This window comes from Notamacropus eugenii, chromosome 6 (assembly GCF_028372415.1).
Source record: "Notamacropus eugenii isolate mMacEug1 chromosome 6, mMacEug1.pri_v2, whole genome shotgun sequence".
Classification (NCBI taxonomy): Eukaryota; Metazoa; Chordata; class Mammalia; order Diprotodontia; family Macropodidae; genus Notamacropus; species Notamacropus eugenii.
The window spans coordinates 166,761,892-166,789,041 of NC_092877.1; the positions used below are offsets into that span (position 1 = coordinate 166,761,892).

At 36.4% G+C, this 27,150-nt stretch overlaps 1 long non-coding RNA gene across 1 annotated transcript in view; it reads right to left on the reverse strand.

Annotated features, from left to right (window-relative positions):
• Window positions 1–9,323: 9,323 nt before the first annotated feature.
• The window catches only part of LOC140512467 (uncharacterized), a 34,066-nt gene continuing 16,239 nt past the window's right edge, over window positions 9,324–27,150 (reverse strand). The window contains exons 2-3 of the long non-coding RNA XR_011969763.1: window positions 12,044–12,088; window positions 9,324–10,985 (exon numbers count right to left, since the gene is read on the reverse strand). This is a non-coding gene — a long non-coding RNA (uncharacterized lncRNA). The remainder of the gene's footprint in view (window positions 10,986–12,043; window positions 12,089–27,150) is intronic.

Consider the following 27,150-nt stretch of genomic DNA (forward strand, 5'->3'; position numbering starts at 1 on the left):
GTTGTTGTTGTTTGGGTTGTTTTAGAAATATGAAAGTGAGGAGGAACTTACTTGTAAGATTTGCCTAAATTATTTACCTGATTCTCTTTTTAATGAATTTATTTTTATTTTTCAACTTTCAATTCCATAAAATTTTGAATCTGAAATTTTCTCCCACTCCCTCACCTACCCCCTCCCCAAGACTGTATGCAATCTGATATAGGCTCTACATATACACTCATATTAAACATATTTTCATATTTGTCATGTTGTAAAGAAGAATTAAAACCAATGGCAGGAACCACAAGAAAGAAAAAAAAACAAAACAACCAAAAAAAAAGAGAGAGAGCAAATAGTATGATTCCATCTGCATTCAGATTCCAAAGTTCTTTCTCTACATGTAGATGGCAGCATTTTCCAACATAAGTTTTTTGGAGTTGTCTTAGATCCTTGCGTTACTGAGAAGAGCTAAGTCTATCAAAATCAATCGAAATACAATGTTGCTGTTACTGTGTACTCCTGGCTCTGCTCACTTCACTCAGCATTAGTTCAGTTCATATAAATCTTTCCAGGTTTTTCTGAAGTCGGCTTGCTCATCATTTCTTGTGGCACAATAATATTCCATTACTTCATATACCACAATTTGTTCAGGCATTCCCCAATTGATGAACATCTCCCATGTTCCAATTCTTTGCCACAAAAAGAGCTGCTATAAATATTTTTGTAAATATGGGTTCTTTTCTGGAAATTATCTTTGATCTTTCAGAAAAGCAAACAATAAAAGCAAAGAAATCCGGAGATAGAAAACCCAGGAAAAAGAGAAATGTCACCCAAATGTTTGCAGCTCTGTAGAGGCCTAAACCCAGGGCTCTCTCCTCCTCCTAGGGCTAGCTGATCAGCATTCCATACCATCCTTCTGAGATACAGAAAGCACCTATTTTAAAATCAGCAACTGCTGGCCAGGGGGAGATAAAGTTACTCACCCTAAGTATGTTATTTATTTCCTCTTGTTATTTGTGACCTTTCACAATTTACAGCACTGATTCACTACCATCAGGTCATTAATAACTCATAGAAATAAAACATGCTATAGTATCTTCCCTGATGGCAGATGCCAGGCTAATTCATTCATTAAATAGGAAATCCATATGTTTTGTGATGAGTAGCATGCCACAGAAGTCAACCATGTTAAGTATCAGCTGCTAAGCTTTGAGGCTATCAGAGGAAAAGCAGAAGCTAAGGTTCAATTAAATAGTTCAGAGACCAACAAGATCAGGTGGAGTTAAGGGAGCTATGAAGGTGATTCTTTGGAACAGGGTAGCATTGGTCTGAAGTGGACTTTTTGATTTCCTCCCCAAATCTAGTCCCATGTCTCCAGTTACAACTTGGGCATTCCCACTTAGTATTCTACTGTGTCCTCTGCACAAACAAAATCAATTTAGGGAAATAATTTAAAAACAAGGGGGAAACTGCAATGAAAATCACTGATAAGCATCACAGAGGAAGGAGGGAAGGAGGGAAAGAGAGAGGGAAGGTAGGAGGAGGGAAGGGAAGAAGGAAAGAAGAAAGGAAGGAAGGAAGGAAGGAAGGAAGGAAGGAAGGAAGGAAGGAAGGAAGGAAGGAAGGAAGGAAGGAAAGAAGAAAGGAAGGAAGGAAGGAGGGAAGGAAGGAGGGAAGGAGAACAGGAAGGGAGGAAAGGAAGGAAGGGAGGGAGGGAGGAAGGAAGGGATGATTTATTAATCTATTATTATGTACAAGTACTAGTAATATGAATAGAAAAGCAAGGTAGCCCCTGTTTTCAAGGAATTCCTATTTTAATGTGGGAGACAGCACACATAGAAGCTTTCATCTGTAAGTAAATTGAAAAAAATCTAATAGTCCTATGGTACAGTGGCAAAGCAGAGAGCAATGCATCTTCTTTAGTATTGTTTCCACTGATAAAACCATATTCATTACTGAATGTGATTGATTTGAAAGTGTCAAGTGCTTTGGTGGTGAGAACTTTCTTTCAGTAGCTGAGACTGCTGAGGTAGAGGCTGTAATATTTGCAGAAGTGCTTGCCAGGTCACACCTACCCAATGGCCCTAGAAGCACGGGCAGCAGTCTGAGGACACTGCCTCTTGGGTTCAGATTCCTGGGCTATCTCTATTAGAATCTGAGGGGAAATGGTTGTCAAGGGCATCTTGGAGGTTCACCTCCCCTGGCTGTGCCCTGATGCTTCAGCTAGTCTGGCTTGCCTGCCTACTCAGAGGTAGGTGGTAAACATTTCATATAATGAAATGGATATAGTTTCATAAATACACAACCAAATACAAGTGTCATGTAATGTATCACATATGGAACATATAATAAAATTGCATATAGAAAACACGTAGGTCACAAGCAAAAACACAACACATAAGGATCATGTAATAAATGTCAATGAATTATTCATCAACAGTACATTCAAAAATTGCATACCAGTATGCATATCAGCTTTGCATTAATATCAATGCAATACAATACTGTCATTGTTTTTGCTGACCAGCCATTAATGACTGTTCTTTCTGTACTGCTAAAGGACTATAAGTACTATCACCAACTATAAATTCCATGCCCAAAGGCAAAGTCTATTTCTCCACCCCGGTTCTGGCTCTGCTTATAATACTTTATTATATGAGTCTGCAATGTAATATGTCATCACAGCCACCTGTGTTGGGATTCCTCTCTCTCCCACTAGACTCTATGAAAATGGGGAGATTTCTTTCATATCTCCTTCACTCAGCAAAATGGCTTATACCAAGTGTTTCATAAATGTTTAATTGGATGTCCACATACTACAGTCTATCTCTAACCCTGGCCAATTGCTTCACATATAGATGCATATTCTTGGCATCTTCATGCAAGGGTACAGAAAATCTACATACATTCATCACTGTTATTGGAAAAACAACTCATATCCCTGGGATAGCAAGTTTCATATATAAAATAATGCAAGAATATTATTAATGATAATGTAATTGAGTAATCAATGAATTATGTGGTTCATACATATGAAACCAGATTCTAATAATCTTGTTTGATTCTGAACAAGACCCAAAACTATGTTTAACACAATACCTTGATTTCCACACTCATAAAACTAAGATAGTTAAAAATGAAGACCTGACAGGATCATTGCAATTATTATAAAACAAAAATAATGGAAAAGTTCCAAATATAAATGCTGACAAAAATTATTACATTTTTTCTAAAGTTTGAGTCTGCTTCTCTAACTTTCTGCTCCTCCAGTTACATTCTTTCTTATGCTTTAGTTCAGCTTTGTAGCCAGTCAGTCAACAAATATTTATTAAATATTCACTAGATGCCAGGCATCATGCTAAGTGCCAGGAATACAAAGAAAGATAAAAACAGTCCCTACCCTTAATGAAAAGGATTGTGAGCCCCTAATTTCTGTAAAATCATGGACCCGTGAGACTTCAACATCTACCAAGCTAAGGGACCGTATCTAATTTCTATGAAACCACAGGCCTGTGAGCCACTGCTAATTTGTTGATTATGAACGCCTCTATATCAGCACAAAAAGAAAGACTGAAAGAAATGTTTGAGGAGTCAATAGTCAATAAGTCAAGGAGACAAAGCAAGTGCTAGGATTGAAAAGCTGTATATGTATACGAATAAAAAATTTGACTCTTTCTGGGTAATACAAAAATTTTGATATTTGAAAAAATCATAAAAAAATTACTAGTCGAGATCTTGTATCATCTAGCCCAATCCCCATTCAACAGCTGAATCTCTTTCACTTCATACTTAGAGCATGACAAACAGTCATTCAATCTCCTCTGGAACAAGACTAATGAGAGCAAGCATACTCCTACGTGAAGAAGACTGTCCCATGCTTGAATTAACATTCAAAATTAATAATAATTTTCTCACTTACAACTAATTGAAATCTGCTTTCCAGGAACATCCCACCATTAGTCTTTGCTCTGCCTCAGAGTCCCACACTTACTGGCTATATAATCAAGGTCAAATCACTCTGAGGCTCAGTTTCCTCATTCACAAAATTAGGCCAACAATATCACCTACTTCACAGAATCAAAAGAGGTCATGTGAAGACAGTGCTTTGCAAACCTGCAAGGCACTATGTCATTGTTAGCTATGGTCATTATCTAGAAGAAACTACATTACTGACCAAATCTGTTCTGTGCTTCAATTGACAGGCTTTCAAATACTTAAAAAGAACAACTATGTTTTCCTCGAGCCTTCTACTCTCCTTGCTTAGCCATCCCCAGTGCCCTCTAGAGTCCCCCCCCTCACTATATCCTTGGCCCTCTTACACTATGAAGTCCAAAACTGAATAGAATTATTTACTACTACTACAATTTGACTGAAGTATATTCTCCCTAAGGTTATAGTATGTTCTCTACTATGTTAGTAAATTGAACTAATGCTCAGAATGCTTTTGAGGTAGATAGAGATAAAATAAACAGGAAGCACAGCAATGTGGGAGGAAAAGGTTAAACAGATATAGAGTAGGCAAAGATAGACTTAAACAAACTCAGTCTTCAGTTATAAAGTCCTAAGATAAACAGTAGTTCCCAAGTTAATTGTCTACCATAATCTTATTTGCCTGGGCTAATCTTTCCAAAGGCATTCCTGGCTCTTGCTTTAAAGGAACACTACAGTGACTGGTTCCACAAGCAGACACGTCATTTTGTTATTTCTACAAACCACCTGCTGAATGTGATACTATATGATCCATTGTGCTTCTTAGAAGCTCTTGGGCAGGCTCCGTGCTTCCTCATTGCTCTATGCTATTTACAAATGGGTGTGGGACAGAAGAAACAAATAACTAGAATTTATTCACTGAGAGGAAGAGGAGAGGGGTTTTGTTTGATACATCCATGCTCCCTCCACAGGCCTGCCATAGACACAGCAGAAAGAAGACTGGTGAACTTTGGCTCATGAAGTGGCACATCAGGAAATGCCTATGTATTAATGAACTTTTAGATTTCTCTGAAAATGTTTATTAATGAACTCCTTAGACTTTCCCATCCAGCTCTCAAGACAGTGGATACACTGTTCAAAATGGACAGTCCAGCTTTCATCTAGCTTCTCACACGGACAAGAGCGCCTCTGGTAAGCTGTTTGCTTATTTTATCACAGTTTCCCCCCTCCTTCTCCTTCACCTTCGTATTTCTAATCCCCCTTTTGTTGTTATTTTGCCTTATACAATGCTTGTAGTATCCAAGAAGTTATAATGCTTTTATTTCTCTTGGGGGTGGGGGGCAGGGTGTGGAGAAGCAGGGAGATCCAGCTCTATGAAAGAGCTCGGTATGGTAAGGAAACAGAAATTTCCACTCTGATTAAAAAAAAAAAAAAAAACTTCTCATACTTTATTTTCTCTTTCAGAGTCTGAATGTTATTTTTAAGCTTTCTGTTTGTTTAGCCAGTAGAAAGGGAAAGGGAAAAAAACACCTTTCTTCAATTAGCCAGCAGGATTTTTTTTAAGTTAGGTATTACTTGAAGAAAGTTTGATTTAGAAAAGACTTTATTAATTATCTGATACAAAACCCTTAAAGTAGCTCAGGATGGTTGTGTGTGTGTGTGTGTGTGTGTGTGTGTGTGTGTGTGTGTGTGTGCGCGTGTGTGTGGCATGGGGTAAGGGAGAGTGTGGATAATGACAGTTCTGTCATTTCTTTAACTTAAAAATGTGGTATCTTATTTTCTTACTGTGGTGGTAGCTAGACACCAATGCCGTGAAAATATCTTTAAATAACATGATAAGAAGTTCTAGGTTATCTTTTTTCCTGTTTCTAAATCTAAAAACCAAGAGCACTTTTTCCAAAATAAAAAAAAAAGTCGCAAAAGTATTATATACTTAGACCAAATAATGGAAATATTTATTAACAATAATGAGTTCATATTTATACAATGCTTTAAGATTTATCAAGTATTTTGCATATGTTATCTCCTTTGACTGTATATAAATAACCAGATAAATGGTTCAGGGGTTATGATCTCATCTTACAGATGAGGAAACTGAGACTTTGATAGGTGCCTAAGTCCAACCATTTGTAAGCAGCAGGTCCAGGATGCAGAATCATAGACGCAAAGAATTTCAGCACTGGAAATGTTTTCAAATGTCACCTAATCCAAACTGTCCCTGAACAAAATGTATGATATGACCCAGCATTGTCTGAATACCTCAAGTGAGGGCAAGTCCACAATTTCCTGATACTGTTCACACCACCTTGGGGCAGCTCTTATTATTCTGAATTTTTTCTTTACATTAAGCTTTGCCACTTTATAGCTTCCACAAGTTGTTTCCATTCTGACCTCTGGAGCTATGCAGAAAAGATGTCATCTAATCACTCTTCTACCTAGTAGCCTTCAGATATCTGTTTCATATTCCTCCAAAGTTTTCTTTTCCCCATGTTACATATCCCTTGTTCCTTCAAATGATCTTCTCAGGAACATGATCCCACCAAAGCCCTTTGCCATTCTGGTTGTTCTTCTCTGAAGGATCTTACCAATCTTACCAAGCCTTACCAATGTCTTTTCTAATATGTGCCTCCCCTCTCCTAGAGCCTTGTCCTTGTGGAGGGACTTGCATAGCTCAATGAAACCATGAGATATGTGTGAAGGCTTACCCAAGATAGGCAGGTCAGAGTAGACATCTCTGGCAAGAGTGATTCATCAGAAAAGGAAATGGCAAACCATTCCATTATCTTTGCCAAGAAAACTCTACAGAAGATATTATGGTCCATGAGGTCACAAATAATCAGATGCAACTGAATGATTGAACAATAATAAAATATGTGAACATAATTGAACATAATAATTCAAATACGTGGTCTGACCAAAACAGAGTATAAAAGGGCTATCATCTCATCATATATGGAAACTTAAATCAAACTAAGATCAAATTAACTCTCCTGGTAGCCATATTGCCCCAGTGACCCAAAATGAGGATAACTCGAACACAGGTCTAAGTTCAGTGGCCTTTCCACATTAGCACTGCCTTGCAATAGACATGATGGTTTACATATTTGACTTCACAGGATCCCAGGGTATGAGAATTGGAGAGAGAGCACTGAATTTGCAGTCACAGGACTAGAGTTCAAATCTTATACAAGTCAACCTCTTTGGACTTCAATTTCCAGCCTGTGAATTTCCAGCTTTTGACTAGACTGAGGCTTTCTAAATTCCTTTCCAACTCTGTTTTTATAATTTTACAATACATTCTGAACTTCCAAAGAGCAGCCTGTGCCATTTAACAGGGGCTATCTAGTCTAACCAGCACCTTACCAAGAGTCCCCTCTATAACATTCTCCCACAATGGGTCGAGCTCACCAAGATGAGAAAAACATAAAAATTCCATAATCTTATCTTCAGATGCAAAGGAATCTTTCAATAAAACACAGCACTCAGTTATGCATTTACTCATCAGTAAAATGGGAAATAATAATAATAGCACCAACTCCCAGAGTTACCATGAAGATAAAATGAGATAATATTTGTAAAGTGCTTTACAAACCTTATAAAGTGCTGGATAAATTCTAGTTATTATTAGGTTTAAACTACATTTAAAATATACTAGAATAGCTCTTTCCATAACATAAAATGATTATATTTGAAACTGAGCTAAGATTGTACACAGTGCAAAAAGCCTAGAAACAATACATTAAAAATATCTATTAAACACGGATGTCCACTCTCATAACTCCTGCCAAACAGTTTTGAAAATCTTAGCAATAACAGTAAGGCAAGAATAAGAAATTAAAGGAATATTCCTTATCAATGAATCTTAGTTTAAATGTCAGAGGCTGCTCTTTGGAAGGTCAAAATGGATTGTAGAATTATAAAAACAGAGTTGGAAAGGAATTTAGAAAGCTTTAGTCTAATTCAGAGGTTCCCAAACTTATTTGGTGTACCTCTCCCTTTAAAAAAAATTACTGTGTCCCCTAGAAATCTACCTTCTTTAATCCTTTAATTTTTTTTTGTTTGTTTTTTTGAAATTTACATCATTTCAAACTACTGCTATCCCCCTGAATCATTCTGCCTCCAGGGGGCTGTATCACCCACTTTGGGAACCCATGATCTAGACAAAAGTCCTCATTTCACAGGGGGGAAACTGAAGTCCAAAGAGGTTGACTTGTACAAGATTTGAAATCCAGTCCTGTGACTTCAAATTCAGTGCTATCTTTACTATACCAAAATTGGGCCCGGTGAATGAGGAATTCTCTGCTGTGTTACATAATATATCCAAATTACTCAAAATCACACCTGCCTGGTAAATCAAAACACAGGAAGAATCTATGATTTCTACAGTTTGGAAACTACCTCCACCAAAACAAAGTTAAACCCCTGCAGGGAGTTGCTTGAAACCCCCATAGTTCAAGTGACTTACCTAAGGATTATACAGCTAATAGATGTCAAAGGTAGGATATAAATTCAGGTTTCCCTGAATCCAAGTCAATACTTTAACTACAGTCATATTGGCTCTATTAAGTAAATGAAACCTTTTAAAATGCCATTTCTAATTAATCTAAATTAAATAATTCACATTTCCTTGTTCAGCAGAACCCCAAAGTCCACTCAAGTCATATTTTTTGGAGTTTAACAGCAAAACCCTATTATAGGGATCAGATCCATCTCTCTCCTTTCCAAACATATGCCATCTGTTCCTCTTATATGTTCCTCTTTCAATTTGTGTCCTCCCCCGAACACAAAGTACTGGTCCAATGAGAACCACTTGTCTTTCGAAAGAAATGGAGATAGTAATTTTCATTATCACTTTCACTACAGGAATGCCCAATGATGAGAAAATTTTTCCATCATAACACATATCAGCAACCCCATCAGCAACACAACAAAACAAAACTAACCAAATTCAAATTCAAAGATTAATAACATTTTTGCCAATCCAAATGCCTTAAGCCCTTTGGAGCATAGCACCAATAATGTTCTGTCAAAACACATACTCCTTTCTACGTCAAATTTGAGACAGATAACTAGTTATGAATTCTTCATTATGAAGAATAAGAGTTTGAGATATCTTTCTACATGTCATAGCAGGAAAAACACTTTCAGAAGTAGAATTCAATGAATAGAGATCACAGGGAATAATAATAGCTGAGTCTTGACAAAATGGTATAATACATTTCCTTAAATGGTTTATAGTTTCTTAATCCTATTGGTGTGTTTGTTCACTAAAGGCACACCAAACACACATCTCTATTTTTTAATAGACCACTCATAATTTGCAGTTGGCATAGTGGGGAGCCTAAGAGTCAGTAGCTAACCCTCTGGTAATGAGCCTCTCTAAACTTCAAAATTACCTGATGCTCAGAAAACAGTACAGTCCATTACCAGGTCTTTTATTCAAAGTCTTTCTAGTTTGGTGAGGTCTACAGACATGACATCCTACTGGTAACATCTTTTAAGAATCTTACAGCAGGAGTTCTTAACATTTTTTACGTGATGGCCCTCTTCAGCAGCCTGATGAAGTCCATTAATCTCTTCTCAAGTGGTTGTTGCCTGAATTTATAGTTGAAGGAGATACTAAATTTCAGTTAGAAGTTAGTGAAACTAAAGATGACGTTTCTTCTTATCCAAATTCACAGAGGTCTGAGGACCCCAAGCTAAGAACTTCTAATCTAGAGTTACGTCCATACTACATTGACTACTCTTGACTACTATACAAACAGCTTAAATATTCTTTTACAATAGAAAGAAGTATTTACTTTAAAGAAGAGAGGTCTATTAATATTTTCTATTTTAAAGGAATCACTAAGGGGGTATTTATTCAGAATTCACTTCTATTCTGTGCATAATCATTTTTCTGTTATGTGGACATAATCAAATAATATTACATACATTATTCCTTTATAGTATCATCCTTGTGACCATGCCAATACAGCTAATATAGCTTTGAAACTCAATTATCTAATGCAATGAAATAAAAACAAACAAAACTAAAAAGTTCTTGATGATCTGCCAGAAAATAACATAAACAAACATCAAGGTGAGTCTTTAGTGCAGTTCATCTCCCTCCTTATTGTCTTCATGACCAGATAATCCAGTTCCAATTACTCAACAAATGGGATAGTGGGCTTGACCTAAGGAATATCACTCTAGGGAGAACCAAGTGTATACAGTAACAGCAATATTGTTTTAAGAACAACTTTGAGCAACTAAGTTTAATGTTAGTGGAATGGGAAGATCTTTCCTGCCCATTAATAGGTCTATGTGACCTGCTGTGAGCTCTGGCCCAGCTGAGTGCTGTGATGGAGCCTGAGTCACATGGAGCCCATGGTGGGAGGAGCTTGCTGAAAAGGAAGAAACACAAGGAACAAGAAGGGTGGAGCAGGAAGTGAGAGGCAGATCTGGGAAAGAGCAGCCAATGTGAGTGAGAGATGGGGCAGGAGTTTTGCCTAGGGGAGTTTCTTTGTGGGGAGGCCTAATGGAGGGAAGACTTGGAGATATTGGTGCTCCCTGGACTGGTGATGCATATAAACTTCTTCGTTACCATGATGGAACTGTCTTTCTTGTACCTGAATAAATATCTTGGTTTCATCTTTGAGGAAGAGAGTTTGTTATATTCTGTGATTCAACCCTGAAAATATGGCTGCATATTCATAGCAGCTGCTTTGGGTATCAGCTTGACAGTATACTAAGTCATTGTGAATATTATAAATACTCAAAAAGTACAGGATATATTAAGAGAGATGCTATCTGCATCCAGAGAAAGAACTAATAAATAGATGTATAGAATACATATATGCATATATACATATATTTGTACATATGTATACACATATATATACATATACATATACATACTTACCCATTTGTGTCTAAAGGTAACCATCTTGGGGGTAAGGGGAGAAAAAAAGGGTGAAAAGAAATTTATATGTAACTTTCTTATGTATTTGGAGAGAATCCAAGTTGCACATGGAAGCTTCATGTGCAGTCATCTTTTTCATTGTACTGTGTTATGGAAACGCTTGTTTTGTTCCCTGAAATGAAAATAAAATTATTTTAATTTTTTTAATTGAGTATTTAACCCAACTGAATGGTTATAATTAAGAAAGTCATCATTTAGTAATCCTTCTATTGATAAAGAGTTCTTGGCAGGTCAACAAACCCTGTATCTATCTACAGATGTCCTTCTACCATACATATCAAACCACACTTAGTAGGGTTTCCCTAATGTCCAATTTGGTGACAACTGTAAAAGAATAATCTATTATATTTCTTGAAAGAAGGACTTTTACATTCCTGGTATTCATACAGTGCCTTACACATTGTGAGCATTACACAAATATTTGTTGAATTAAATTGTTGAAATGAATAATTGGGAAATGTCTGAAAATATTCATAATATAAAACAGAGCCATATGTATCCCTACTCACAAGTCCTGGGGACCCAAAGGATCACAGGGTTTAGAGCTAAGGGAATCCTTAGGGATAATTTAGCTAAACTTCTAATTTTACAAGTGAAACAATTAAATTTTTAAATAACTTGCCCGTGGTCAGTCATATAATGAATTGAGTTGAGATACAAACTCAAGTCCTTTGATTGCAAACTTTGTGTTCTTTCTACTTCCCCAGGGATGAATTGTGCTTAAGAGATTGACCTACCAACCAAAAATATCTTATAATTTCTCAAAGTTTAAACAAATCAACCCTAATTCTCTATGAAACACTGCATTACATTAAAATACCTACCTCAATTAAGTCTCTAAAATTATAAAAAGTTTGTACTTGTTGAGCACTGGTGGCTTAGAAAGTTAAGGATGAATTTGTGTGGTTTTGGAAAAGGCATCAGAAGCACTGGAGGACTAACTAAAACTCAAAGATAAATATCTAGTCCCTGGGCGGGGGGGGTGGGAGAGAAGAGAGAAATAGGAGGGAGAAGGGAGAGAGAAAGGCAGAATGTGTTGGGGGAGAGGGTAAATAGAAATCAAGACTACAAAGCTAAATATCCTTAACATATTGGGGATGTATTAGCCAAAATGGAAAGTGCTAGATGTGAATACGATCTGAATTCAAATCCCAATCCAGTCTTTACTACCTGTTGTGATAAGTCATTGAACCTCCTGGAGCTTCAGTTCCTCATCTGTAAAAGAAGAGAATTAGTCTAGATAGCCTCTAAGATTCTTTTGACTCCAAATCTATAATTCTATTAACCTTTAGGAAAAAACCTGGAAAGTCTACATTTTTTTGAAATAATCAATTTTGTAAATAATTCTTTTGACAGCAAAGATTCCCAAAGGCCTGAATAACCTACCTTAAGTAACTTGTAAAGGATGCCGAACAAATAAAGAGAAGAAAAGACGTATAGTAGCCCAAAAAGGACTTGAAATGAGTAAACAGTTCCAGATACCAATAGGAAAGAAGACAAACACTTTTAGATCAAACAGTAGACTAAAACTTAGATTTTTTTTTTTTTTTACAGAACTGTTTACTTTGATAGAAATAGGTTGAATTTGAAAAGCCTGGAAATCCAAGAGGATTTATCCACTTTCCTCATGAATCTAACCTCAAAGGCTCTGTCTGTGTATCCTCTGTTTGAGTATAGCATTTGCGTTACTTTATATCATTAAAATTTTATAAGACAATTCACTTTTTTACTTTAACTATGCAATTCTTTAAAAGGTTGCCACCTTCTTGTATTTTTATGGCATCTTGGATTCTTTAAAAAAATTACTATGGAAACTACCCATTTTCAACTATAAACTAGAAGTCAATGGGAAAATGTGAATGGAGAAACTTGCTTTAAATTCAAACTATCCCCAAAGCATTTACTTTTATAAAGTTAGAAATGTCTTTGTAGCAGGCTAAATTTTCATCATCTCATACAATAAATGTAAGCTCCTTGAGAGCAAAAGACTGTATTTGTTTGGTTTTTTTGTCCCTTGTGCCTAGCAAAATGCATGACACATAGTTAAATACTTTTAAATTACATGTTGATTTTAAATGTATTAAGATCTCAATAAATTCTAGGTACTATACCAAGTGCTGCGGATACACGGAAAAAGTAAAAACAGTTTCTGCATTCAAGAAAATTATACACTACTGAGAGTGTTGAAGTATCGGGAAATGGGAGGCCTATCTTGCATCATGACACCTACTTACTGTTGCACATGAATGAGATAAGATTGTAGAAGGTACCTGAAGAAGGTGAGAAATTGAGGTGAGGATATGTTCCAAAAAGAGAAAGGAATATAAGAAAAAGGCACAGAGTAAGGATTAAGTAAGTCAACAAAGGAGGCCTCAAAGATGTTCCTGTGAATCATTGGGAGTGGCACAGAACAGAAGACATTTTTCATGGAGCAAAAGCTCTATACAAGGACACAGTCAGTGTCTGCCTGGGAGGTGCTTAAAATCTAATGGGGAGACAATTCAGAAACAAATACCCAGAGTCACATAGAAGCAAAGCAAAGCTTGTTCTAGTTTAATCCACCAATCTCACTTTTAAGATCACACAGGAAAGCAAATTCCAGTGTCATCTCTTGCTCTCTCTCTCTCTCACACTATACATATTATATGTATATGTATGCATTATATATGTATATATATCATAGGCTCACAGATTTGAATCTAATTTGGCAAATTTGAAGTAACCACCCCAAGTGTTCACATGGATTGTCTGTGCCCAACCTGTGGTAGAGCATAATGAGCTCATATTGGTCTGATCAGCCATAGTCGTATCATTGAAACTTCACATCATCATGGTGATGTCATTTTGATCCTCTTTGAGAATGAAGGACAACAGCCAGGTTCATAGATTTGGATCTAAAAGGTCATCTCATTTTATATATGAAGAAATTGAGGTTCTTTGGAGGTAAAGTGATTTACCCAGTGTCATATAGGTAATAAATGACAGAGATGAGGTTTAAACCCAGGTCTTCTTACTCAAGGCTCAGCTTCCACTGTACTTAAGATGAATAAATTAAATGGTCAGCTTATCTGACCTGCCCAGAGGGGTTTCAGGGGTTTCAGTTTGCTCATCAGGAAAATGAAGAAGTGCTGGGTATGCTTTCAAAATCATCTTGAAGTTGTCCTGGTAAGTTAATTCCCAAATTTATGATATATCCTATCATTACACTATCAGTTTCTCTTCATTCTTGGTAAAGTAAAAATGTAAATTATTTTCACAGTTTCCCTTGTGTATCTACACTTTACTAATATCATGCATTAGCTTCATTCATTCTTTTTGTTTGTTGGCTTACTTGGATTTTCTAGGTTTACAATTATTCCATCTGCAAATAGAAATGCTTCAATTTCTTCACTGACAATTTTTATTCCTTTAACTGCTTTTTTAGGTCCCGTTGCTATTGAAAAGATTTCTAAAACTTTGGTGAATAAGAGTGTTCATTGTTATGTAATGCCACTTTTTAATGGGAATACTTGTAGTATTTATTCATTGTATATAATATTAACTCATCATCTCAAATAAATAATTTTTATTGTATCATGGAAACATGCTTTTATTTCTATAGTTTAAAATTTTAACACAAATTAATTGGGGCAACTAGGTAGCATCATGGATATAGAGTTCTGAGCCTGGAGTCAAGAAGACTCATCTTCCTGAGTTGAACTTTGGCCTCAGACACTTACTAGCTATGTGATCCTGGAAAAATCCCTTAACCCTGTTTACCTCAGTCCTTCATCTCTAAAAATGAGCTGGAGAAGAAAATGGCAAACTACTCCAGTATCTTTGCCAAGAAAACCCAAAATGGGGTCATGAAGAGTTGAACACAACTGAAATAGCTAAATAACATACTACCGAAACCTTTCTCTGCAGCTGTTAGAACCTATAGCCTATTTTTCTCTTGTTGACAAGATTTACTAAATTGATTGTTTTTGAGGTATTTAGGTATTTTGCTACAATGATAAGGCCTAACTGGTCATGATTCATAATTATTTTATATCCTGCTATATTTTATTTACAAATATTTATTAGTATTTCCACATTTTTTCTCAATTTGGGTTTTGACAAAGTTGAATACTGTATTTGCCTCATAGAAGGACTTGAGTAGACAGCAATCTTTCCAATGTTTTCAGTCTATAAAGTATAGCTGCCCTTTAAAAGTCGATTAGATTCACTTGTGAGTCAGCCTGAGTTCAGTGTCTTTTTGCAGGGAAGCTCTTAAATGGCTGCCTGAGTTCCTCAAACATTCAGCTATTTTATTTATTCATTTCAGTGTTTTTTGGTCTGGGTGTCCCACATTCATTCTTATATCACTTAAATCCTCAGGTATGTTGTTACCATAGGGTTGTATAAAATAAGTGGATTGGTTTCTTTTTGAAATATCAGGCCTTTTCTTATTTTGAGGATCTGGTTATTCTCCTCTTCTTACAAATCAGTCTTGCTAATAGTTCATCAGGTATTTAGTCTTTTCAAAAAACAACTTGTGTTTATCAGTGATTTTTCATTTGTTTCACCTTACTTTCATCCTCTCTAATGTAGAATATTGTAATGCTTTTTTAATTTATCTGTTTCTACTCTCTCCCTTCTCTAAGCCACCCTCCACTGAGCTGTCAAACAGACATTCCAAAAGCATAGCTCCAATCATGTCACTCTCCTACTCAAAAATTATCAGCGGCTCCCTACTGCCTCTAAGACAAAATATAAATTTCTCAGTCTTGCATTAAATGTTCTCCACGATGGAGATCCTACCCAACTTTCCAATCTTATTTCATACTACTCTTCTTTACACATCTTTCATTCTAGTCAAATAGGCCTTCATACACAAAATTCCATCTATAACTTCTAGACCTTTGCCCATGACACCTTGTAGATAAAATGCCCTTCCCACCTTCACACCTCTGCGGCTAAGCATCCTTGAGCTTCCTTCAAGTCTCAGACAAAACCACTTCCTCCAGCATGGAACCTTTCCAGGTCTCCTCCAAACCCCCCTACCCTTCAGTTGCAGTATACCTGGCACTTGGTAGGCACTTCATAAATGGTTGTTGACTGAGTGACTCTGCTGTGATCTTGATTTTTCTCTTGCTTTCTGTTTCTTTGTTCCTTTTTTGTATTATCTAGAAACACATTTATTTTGTTAATTTTCTTTTTCTCTGTTCTATTGATCTAAGTATTAAGGGCTAAGAATTTGCCTTTGAGTACTGTTCTCATTGTATCTTGGGTAGAATCCATTACTGTTTTTATAATTTTTCTGTCACCTAGTCATTATTTAATAAGAATACTTTTATTTAATAAAAAACTTTTACTCACTACACCTTTATTCATCATGTCATCATTTTTATTAGTTTTTTGCACTATGGTCCATAAATGTAGTGAATGAATCTCTGCTTTTCTTTGCCAATGTGTAATCAATTTTTTGTGTAGACATCATAAATACTAGTGGGGATAGGGAGAAAATTATTTGTACCACTGAGTTCTTTCTGAACATCTATTACGTCTGGTTCAATGTAGTTCATTGCTCATTTTTCTTTTTGTTAGATTTATCATATACTGAGTGTACCCTAAGTTCTTTCCTTCTTTCTCTCTCTACAGTCTCTCAGTGACTTAATCAGCTCCCACAGATTTAATTATCCCTATGCAGATGACTTTCAGATCTATATATCTATTCTTAGTGTCTTTGATAAGCTTCTGTCTTCCATTACCAAATAACTATCAGACATTTCAATCTAGATGTCCCATAGAATTCAGAGTTCAACATGTTCAACACAGAACTCATTGCTCTCCTTCTAAACCTGTCTATTTCTGTCAAAAGTACCATCCTTTCAGGTATTCAAGTTGGCAACCTCATATCATGCTTTACTCTCCTCAATAAACTCCAATGGCTCCCTATCACCTCTAGGATTAAATATAAAATCCTATGTTTGGAATACACACACACACACACACACACACACACACACACACATACACACACACACATTCACACACCCTACCCCTTTTGGTTCTTCTTCAACTTACATTCCTACACATCCTTGCAATCCACTGATACTGGTCTCCTTGCTGTTCCTCAGATAGCGGACTCTATCTCCCAATCCTAGATGTTTTTATTGGCTATTCCCTATGTTCTCCTGCCTTTACTTCCTTCAAGACCCAGATAAAACCCCACCTTCTAAAGGAAGCCTATCCCAATCCCTCTTAATTCTAAAGCCTTCCCTCTGCTGGGTACTTTCATTTTCTCCTGCATATAGCGTATTTTTTCATAGTTGTTTATCTGTTGTCTCTCTCATTAAAATCTGAGTTCCTCTAGAGCAGGGACATACTTTTACTTTGTAACCCCAGTACTCAGTGCCTGGTGCATAGTAGGTGCTACTAAATACTTTGTGACTATTTGTTGACTGATTCAATCTACATGTACAAAGAGTGGCCAACCCTCATTTCTACCTCCATGGAATCTCTTGCATAGGTCTGTTTCTTTACATTTACACAGCCATTGCCCTCAGTCAGTCCCTCATCACTTAGACTATTTCAATGGCCTCCTAAATGCTCTCTCTACCTCAAGTCTCTTCCCATTACAATCCATCTTCCATACTGCTGCCAAAGGGATGTTACTAAAGTATAGGTTATATTCCCTACTCAATATATTACAGTGGTTCCCTATTAATCTAAGAACCAAATAAAACACCTTTTGGAGGAGGGATTTTTAAAGCACTTCATTACTTGTCCCCATCCACCTCTCCAGTTTTGTTGCACAATATAGCCCTTCACATACAGTAGAGTCAAGCTACACTTGCTTAAATGCTGTCCTTCATACATGATGTTCCACCTTCTTCATCTGTGCTTTTGCACTGGCTGTCCCTAGTACTGAGTCTACTCCCTGATCACCTCCACCTCGTAAAGTTCCAGTTTTCTTCAAGTGTCAGATAAAAAACCCCTTTCAACATGAAGCCTTCCCTGCTTCCCCCTCCTAAGTTGCTAGCACCTTCCCCTCCTCCAAAATTGTCGCATATCTATTTTGTATATATCTATAAAAATGTATGTGTGTTGCCTCCAAAAAAAAATATATAAATTCCTTGAAAACAGGAACCATTTCGTTTTTGTGCCTGTATCTCTCAAGCATCGCACAATGCCTGGCACACAGTAAGTGCTTAATAAATGACAGCCCAATATTGACAGAGGCAGCTAGGTGGTACAATGAATAGAGCAATGGACTCGAGTCAGAACGTGCTGAGTACAAATTCTGCCTTACACCTTTATCTGCTTCACTTTTCTCTCATTTGTAAAGCTTGCATAATAGCAGTACTGAACTTCCCAGGTGGTTAAATAAGATATCTGTAAGGCACTCTGCAAACCTTAAAGTACCGTATGATTATTACACTAGTGTCAAATTCTTTCCTTTTTTCTTGCAAGTTTTACTTTATGAATCTTGCTGCATATATAGGTGATTTATTCTCATTCTGCATAAAACATTTTAGTATAATTTAATGTCCTTACTTGTTATATTTTTTAGTATTTTCTGGTTTGAATTCAGCTTTAGCTGATGTTATTAGTTTATGCTTTTATGATTTGGTAATAGCACTGAACATTTTAGACCAGCTTTCATTTCAAAATTTATTTAGATTTTAACAAGTCAATGTTTTTCTTTGAACAACATTTTGTTGTACTGTGAGGGGGGTTTTTTCCTCTGGCTTTTTCACATTTTATTTGGAAGTTTAGGCCACTGAAATTTAGGTTTGTCTTCTTTTAGTTCAATTTTACAAACATTTATTAAGCACCTATTATTGGAAAGACAGTGTACTAGGTAGTAAAGGGTTCTAAGAGAACAAAGACAAAACAATTCCTGTCCTCAAGAAATTTGCATTCTACTGAAACACAACATAAAGATAAGTAAATACAAGGGAAATTACATATTTACAAATTACAAGAGAAATAAATTGCCAAATAAATGAGGAAAATGAGGAAAAGCTTCAAGTAGGAAGGAGAACAAGCATCCAGTTGTGAAGGAAGTTTAGAGATTTCAAAAGACAAGAATGAGAAAGGAAGAGTATACTAGGTTTGGGATTTACAGGATAGAAAGCAGAGGCAGAATGTTGAGTTTGTAGAATCAGGCCACTTTGTCAGTCCTTTTATTAATAGGGAATACATACTTTGTTAGCCTTATTTTTTCTACAGTTAAACTAAAGTCAATAAAATCATCATAAAAAAATCCCTTCTCTTATAATTATATAGATTACTTTCATCTCAATTTCCCCTCAAAAAAATTGGGCATGCTAATTGCTTCTCAAATATCCACCTCCAGCTTACCTAGAGGATACTGACTTGTTCTATGTAAGTAATTAGAGAATTATTAGAGAATTCATGGCTCATGCTACTAATTGTAATTAACATTGGATTCCAATTTCTGCCCAGTTTTAGACAGGAAATATCTACTTCAGGGAAGTTTTTGAAAAAAACAAATAAGCCTCCCAAACAGAAAAGACAAGTATTTAAAACAACAAAGATAAAAGTTAGTAACAAAATATGAAAACTCTCAGAGCATTACATTGGCTAAGTGTCAAAGGTATCAGAAAGGTGTTGTATAGAAAAGAGGAGGGAAGGTAAGGCAATTGAGGTAGAAGGAGTTGAGTATGAGAAATAGTGGTAATCCCAAAATGAAAGTTCTATCTTTGAGGCAAAGAGACCAAAATTTCCCACATTTCTCTAAATTTCTTGTTTCTTTTGACTCAAAAAATTTCCATTATATTCATATGCCATAATTTGTCCAACCATTCCCCAATTTATTTCGTTTCTTGTTGCTGTTCAGTCATTGTCATGCATGACTTTGTGACCCCATGGACACCAGGTTCTTCTATCTTCTACTACCCCCCAGTCTGTCCAAGCTCATGTTCATTGCTTCTGTGACATTATCTATCCATCTCATCCTCTGCAATCCCCTTTTCCTTTTGCCTTCAATCTTTCCAAACACCAGGGTCTTTTCCAATGAGTCCTGTCTTAACATTGTGTGGCCAAAATATTTAAGCTTCATCTTCAGTAATTGTCCTTCCAATGAGTAGCCTAAATTAATTTAAATATCAACTGACTTGATCTCCCTGTTATCCAAGGCTCCCTCAAAAGTCTTCTCCAGAACCACAATTTGAAAGTGTCAATTCTACAGCACTCAGCTCATGAAAACTATAGCTTTGACTTTGTTGGTGAGGGGATGTTCTTGTTTTGTAGTATGTTGTCCAGATTCCCCATAGCTTTCCTTCCAAGGAGTAAAGATCTTTTAATTTTTTCGCTGTAGCTGCTGTCTGTAGCGATCTTTTAGCCCAAGAATATAAAATCTGACACTATTTGTATTTCGTCTCCCTCTATTTGCCAGGAAGTGATGAGACTAGTGGCCATGATCTTAGTCTCTCTTAATATTAAGCTCCAAGTCAGTTTTTATACTCTCCTCTTTCAATCTCATCAACAGGCTTCTTAATTCATCTTCACTTTCTGCCATCAGAGTGATATGGTCTGCATACTGAAATTGTTATTTCTCCTGGCAACTTTAATCCCAGCTTTGGATTCATCTAGCCTGGCATTTCACATGATATATTCTGCATATAAGTCAAATAAATAAGGTGGCAGTATACAGCATTGTTATACTCCTCTTCCCATTTTAAACCAATCAGTTGTTCTATGCTCAGATCTAACTGTTGTTTCTTGGCCCACATACAGGGTCCTTGGAAGACAAATAAGATGATCTGAGGACTTGCCACATTTGGTTGTGGTCCACACATTCAAAAGCTTTAGTGTAGTCAAGGAAGCAGAAGAAGATTTTTTTTTCCTGGAACTCCTTTGCTCTCTCTATAATCCAGCAAATGTTGACAATACGATCTCTAGTTCCTCAGCCTCTTCAAAAAACTAGTCTGCTCTTCTAATAATTCTCAGTTCATATACTGCTGAAGCCTAGCTTGTAAGATCTTCAGCATAACCTTGCTGGCATGTAAAATGATCATAACTATTCAATAATTTGAACATTCTTTGCCATGACCTTTCTTTTGGACAGGGATATAAACTGATCTTTTCCAAACCAGTGGCCACTGTTGAATTTTTCAAACTTGCTGGCATACTGAGTGCAACATTTTAATAGCATCATCTTTTAGGATTCTAAATAGTTCAGCTGGAATTGTTCCCTCCACCAGCCTTATTGTTAGCAATGATTCCTAAGGCCCACTTGACTTCACTCTCCAAGCTATCTGGTTCTAGGTCAATAACCACAACATTGTGGTTTGCCTTTTATAGAGCCCATTTTTGCATGAAACATTCCCTTGATAATGCTAATTTTCTTGAAGAGATCTTTCTCATTCTATTATTTTTTTCTATTTCTTTGCATTGCATTTAAGAAAACTTCATCTCACCCTTGCTATTCTCTGAAATTCTGCATTCATTTGGGTATATCTTTCCCCTTCTTTTGTTTTCCTTCTCTCCTCAGCTATTCCTAAAGCCTCATCAGATAGCTATTTTGCTTTCTTGCTTTTCTTTTTCTTTGGAATATTTTTTATTGCTGCCTCCCATACAATATTCTTCCACTTAGTATTCATAACGGATATTATTTAGGCCATACCAAGTCTGATGGTTTTCCCTACTTTCTTCAATTTAAGTATGAACTTTGCAATAAGAAGCTCATGGTCTGAGCCACAGTTAGCTCTAGGTCTTATTTTAACTGACTACATGGAGCTTCTCCACCTTTGGTTGTAAAGTATATAATCAATCTGGTTTCAATGTTGACCATCTGGTGATATCTACATGTACTCAACTTTTGGATTGTTGGAAAAACCGTTTTCTATGACCAGTGAGTTATCTTGACAAAACTATTTTATTCTCTGTTCTGCTTCATTTTGTATTCCAAGGGCACATTTGCCTGTTATTCCAATTATTTTTTGATGTCATGATTTAGCATTCCAATCCCCTATGATGAATATGATGACATCTTCTTTTGGTGTTATTTCTAGAAGATGTCATAGGTCTCCATAGAAATGAGTAACTTTGGTCTCTTTGGCATCAGTGGTTGAAGCATAGACACATTATTGTGATACTGAACAGTTTGCCTAGGATTTGAACAGATATCATTTTCATTTTTGAGATTATACCCCAATACTGCTTTTCGCACTCTTTTTATTGAGTATAAGGGCTACTCCATTTCTTCTAAGGGATTCTTGCCCATAGTAACATATGTAATAATCACCTGAATAAAATTCATCCATTCCCATCTATTTAAATTCACTGATACCCTCTTTGATCACATCTAGCTCACTTTAGTTCATAGATCTTACATTCCTGATTCCTCTGCAATACTGGACTTTGCAGTATCAGACTTTCCCTTTGTCACCAGACAGGTCCATAGCTAAGCTTCCATTTGGCTCTGGCCCAGCTGCTTCCTTACTACAGAGTTACTCGTAGTTGTCCACTACTCTTCACCAGTGACATGTTGGACACCTTTTGAACTAAGAAGCTCATCTTCCAGTGTCACATCTTTTATCATTTTAATACATGGGGTTTTCTTTTCATTCTCCCGTGAATCACCTGTTATCTGAACTCTCTACTAGGTCCTGTCTACCTTAAATAATCCTGCATAGCATAGCTCCTAGTTTTACTGAGCTATGCAGGCCAATTTCTTACTACCATAAAAATACTACTATAAATATTTTTACATATATGAGAACTTTAATTCTGTCTTTGATCTCCTTGTGCTATATGCCCATTGGTGGTATCATTGGATGAAATGTACAAGCCATTTAAAGGCACCAAGGTAGCACAGTGTATAGAGAGCTGGAGTCAGGAAGACCTGAGTTTAAATCTGGTCTCAGATAGTTGGGACTTTGTTACCCTGGGCAAGTGTAGTGCCAATGTGATATTCACAACACCTACGGTGGCCATGAGTATCATGGCACAATTCTGAATCAAAAAACACAACAGATTCTCCACACGGAAGATAGAACTAAAACATTTATTCAGACACCAGAAAGCCAAATCCATCATAGTAACAAAAATCTATACACAATAACAATGCAGAGAACAACACCATCCTGAAGCTTGTGAGGCTTCCCACAAACCAGCTCCCTTAAACTAGCCAGCAGTCTGCTTGCCTGTGTCCTTCAGTTCTGACTGCTCTGACCAATTTCCTCTCAGCTCTGCTCCAGCTCTTCCTCTTCCTGTTCAACAAACTCCTCCCACCACAGGCTCCTGTGACTCAGACTCATGTAACTCAGGCTTCCATGTGTCCCAGGCAGGCCACATGGGCCTATTAATGAGTATGAAAGATCTTCCCATTTAAATTACCAATACAACAAGTCACTTAACCTCGGTTTGCCTCAGTTTTCCCATGTGTAAATAAGGATAGTACTTACTTCCCAGAGTTGTTGTGAGGATCAAATGAGATAATAATTGTAAAGCACTTAGTAGAGTATCTGGCACATAGTAGGCATCATATAAAGGTTACTATTACTATTATTATCTCTTAAATTTCCATTTTTTCTCCTAATCATCAGACCTCTCCACAGCTCTACCAACAGTGTATTGTTGTTCATGGCTTCCCACAGACTCTACAATATGCATTATTTCTGTCCTTCATCAACCCTGTCAATTTGATAGGTATGAAGTTAAAATCTCTTATTCCCATTTGCATTCATGATGTGGACTTTTTCATATAGTTATTAATCATTTATACTTTATTTTCCAAAAAACTATTTGTATTACTTGATGACTTATTTACTGAGGTATAACTCTTGGTTCCATATACTTGTTTCAATTAACTATATATCTCAGATATCAATCAGCAAACATTTATAAAGCATATAATCCATGTCAGGCACTGTGCTCAGTACTGGAGATACAAAAATAAAAGCAAAAACTATCAGAGCCCTCAAAAAACTTAGATTCTAATGGGGAAAAGAATATGTACATACATAAGTATATATGAGACCCATAAAAAGTATCTATAAGCTAAACTTAGATGGAATGAACTAGTGGCTAGTAAAAAACAGGGAGAGGGGACCAGGAAACATCTTCCACAGAAGGTTGCATGTGAGTTGAGACTTGAAGCAAGCAAGGGATTCTAAAGAGCAGAGGTGAAGAAGGTAAGAATAGCCAATGTAAGTACACAGAGTTTTGAGATGAAATATCATATATAAGTATAGCAAGTAGGACATTGTGACTGAACCACAGAATGTATGAAGGGGAATAATGTGTAAGAAGCCTAGAAAGGCAGGAAAAGGCCAAGATATGAAGAGCTTTAAATATCAAATAGATGAGTCTGCGATATTTAATCTGAGGACTAATAGGAAGCTACTGAAATTTACTGAGTGGAGAAAGCCTGTTCTGTGCTTTAAGTAGATCACTTTGGTAACTGAATTATAGTGGGGAAAGACTTGAAACAGAGGGATCAATTAAAATGACATCACTAGACTAAGAAAAAGGTGGAGAAGGCTTCAACTAGGAAAGATGAAAGAAGGGGACATACAGAAGAGATGCTGTAGAAATTGAAAAGTCAGTAATTGACTGGACATGTAAGGTGAGTCATAGTAAAAAGTTGAGTATGATAAAGTGTGAACCTGGATGGCTCCAAGGATGGTGGTACTCTTGACAGTAATAGAGAAGTTCAAAAGATATCAGATATTAATCAGAGATATATAATGTGAAGACTTTTTCTAATCAAGAAATCATTATTTTCTCATTCCAACCTGGGCCTGTTTACGACTGGTAGTTGGACAGGGTAGGAAATATAAGATAATACCATGTAGTAATAATGGGCAGAATCTTGGATGTATCTATAGACTATTCATCCTTCTCATTGCTTCACAGATGCTTTTTCTAATGATTTTGATTATATTCTTCCTCTTCTTGATATATTTAACCAATATCAAAGTGCCATTTTTTTTTTTACATCTGACATATCCAACAATCACCAAGTTGTTCTTCCTGTCTTCAAAATATTTTCCAGTTTCAACCTTTCCTATCTATTCCAACTGTCAATATGTAAGTTCAGTACTTCATTACCTCACTCTTGGATCATGTTATAGCCTTTTCATTGGTCTCTCTCCTTTTATCTATTTTTCACTTCCATAACCACTTTTCAATTCACCCTGCACACAATAAACCCCTTTTGCTTTTCAGATACAGTTCAAAGTAATCTTGGAAATAAAGGCCCTCTATTAACCAGCTTCAACTCTGTCCAACTTGACCTCTCCTTATTCCTCAACAAGAAACCCCTTCTCTAGTCAGGACGTGGGCAAGTCATCCTTGGCTTCAAGCAGTGGCTGTTAGGAATTGCTTTGAAATTTTAAAGCATATACAAATATGAATCATTAATATTAGGCTGGAAGATCTACCTGTAGATAATATATTCCAGTTTCAGAATTTAATTCAAGCCCAGCAATGTGCAAGATGGAGTAAGAAATAAAAAAGAAATTTAAGCCTCTGTGCTCCAGCACATTATAGTATCATTGGGGAATTAAGATATTTACACATAAAATAGTTTATACACACTGCCTTGTGTTGATTGAGAAAAACTGATGATAAATAAGAGAACAACATATTTGATAATTATAATAATGTCTGAATGTACCCATTACTAAAAGATATTCAAACTCTACTGTTCAGAATTCATTCCAAAATAAAAAGATGAAATAGCACACTTCCCTCCTCTCAGTCAAGAGTGGGGAAACTATGAGTATAGAACTGGGTGCACGATTTTAGAGGTATGATCACTATATCAGTTTATTTGGCTTAACAATTTTTCCTTGTCACAAAGGGAGGATTTAGTAGAGGGGAACAGGATGGGACATATGACCATGGTGCAAAAAACAAAGGGTACTAATAAAACATATTTAGTTAGTTGTATCATTAATAAAAGCTATAGAAATTAACTAGGAAGAGCAGTGTCATTTGTCATGGTCAAGGGAGGCAAGTAAGACTTGAACAAGACCTTGAAAGACAAGCCGTGAAATGACATGGCTTCCTATAAAAACTAAGCAAAATCAGATTTAAAAAGTATAAAGTATTGAATTTCACTAAATGTGTAGCCAATGTTTACGGTCTTTTGCCTGATTTTCCTTTCAGCCCGGGGCACTTAGAGCCAGTACTGATTTTCATGGTTTCCTTAAACCTGCACCTCCCCACGGGGTAGGGGAGACATCTCTGATATAAAACAAGTCCCAGACTGCTGTAAAACCTCACAACCACCCTTAGAGAGATCTAATTTGGGTATAGCTATAAAGACAGTAAGAAGCACATTGAAACCATGGTAAGATAACCTCCAACAAAATATGCTTCTATTAAAAAATAATATATATATATATGTATATATATATATATATATATATATATACATATATTATGTGTATATATGTATGTGTGTATGTAGGTATACACACATGTATACATACTACCTGTAAGGCCTCTAAGTAACAGCCAGTGCCAAGCTGACTTACTTTCTAGAAACAAAAGATCCTTGCATCAAACCCTTTTCCTATTTCAGGGTACTCATGCATTTGAACAAGGAACTAGACCACACTTATTTATGCCAAGGTGATTTAAATATCAGCCAACTTCCAATATTACTGCCAGAGTGATTTTAAATACCAATCCACCCAGGCCATTAGCGCCAAGATGATTTAACTAATTCTGCCTCTAATCACAGACTCGTAACTTTAGTTTCAGAAATACAACCCTAGGGGGAGGAAATTAGTATCTGTCCAGACTTTAAGAAATAAACAGGCCTTGTCCAGTCTTATAGTTGCTGAGAAAATCACCAGAATACTGTTCACATTTTCCTCACACTATTTCCTCTAAATTACCAAGATAACCCATTCTCTTTTGTCTTTAGACCCTGATTCCTTTGATTTCTCTTTCACTAGAGTAGCTTTTACATGCATGCTGAAGTTGTAGGACACAATGAATGGGTGTGAGAGCCTGGAGGAGTATGGAGGTAGCATCCGTTCACCAACTCTAGGACCGTCATAAGTCATTAACAAGCTAAGTGCCATCAGAGGGCCATCAGGATATGCTGTCTATTTACATGGAAACTGAGTTGAATTTTAGTACAACTACTGATTAGCATTTGCCAACATCACAGATAAAACACAGAGAATGGGAAGAAAATTGGAGTTAGTCATGCAATCTAATAAGTATTTATTAATCCATTAGGTTGTGAGCTCTTCAAAGGCAGGGACTGTCTTCTGCCTTTCTGCTAGGGTTGGAAGCTCAATTCTATGTGGACAGTCTCG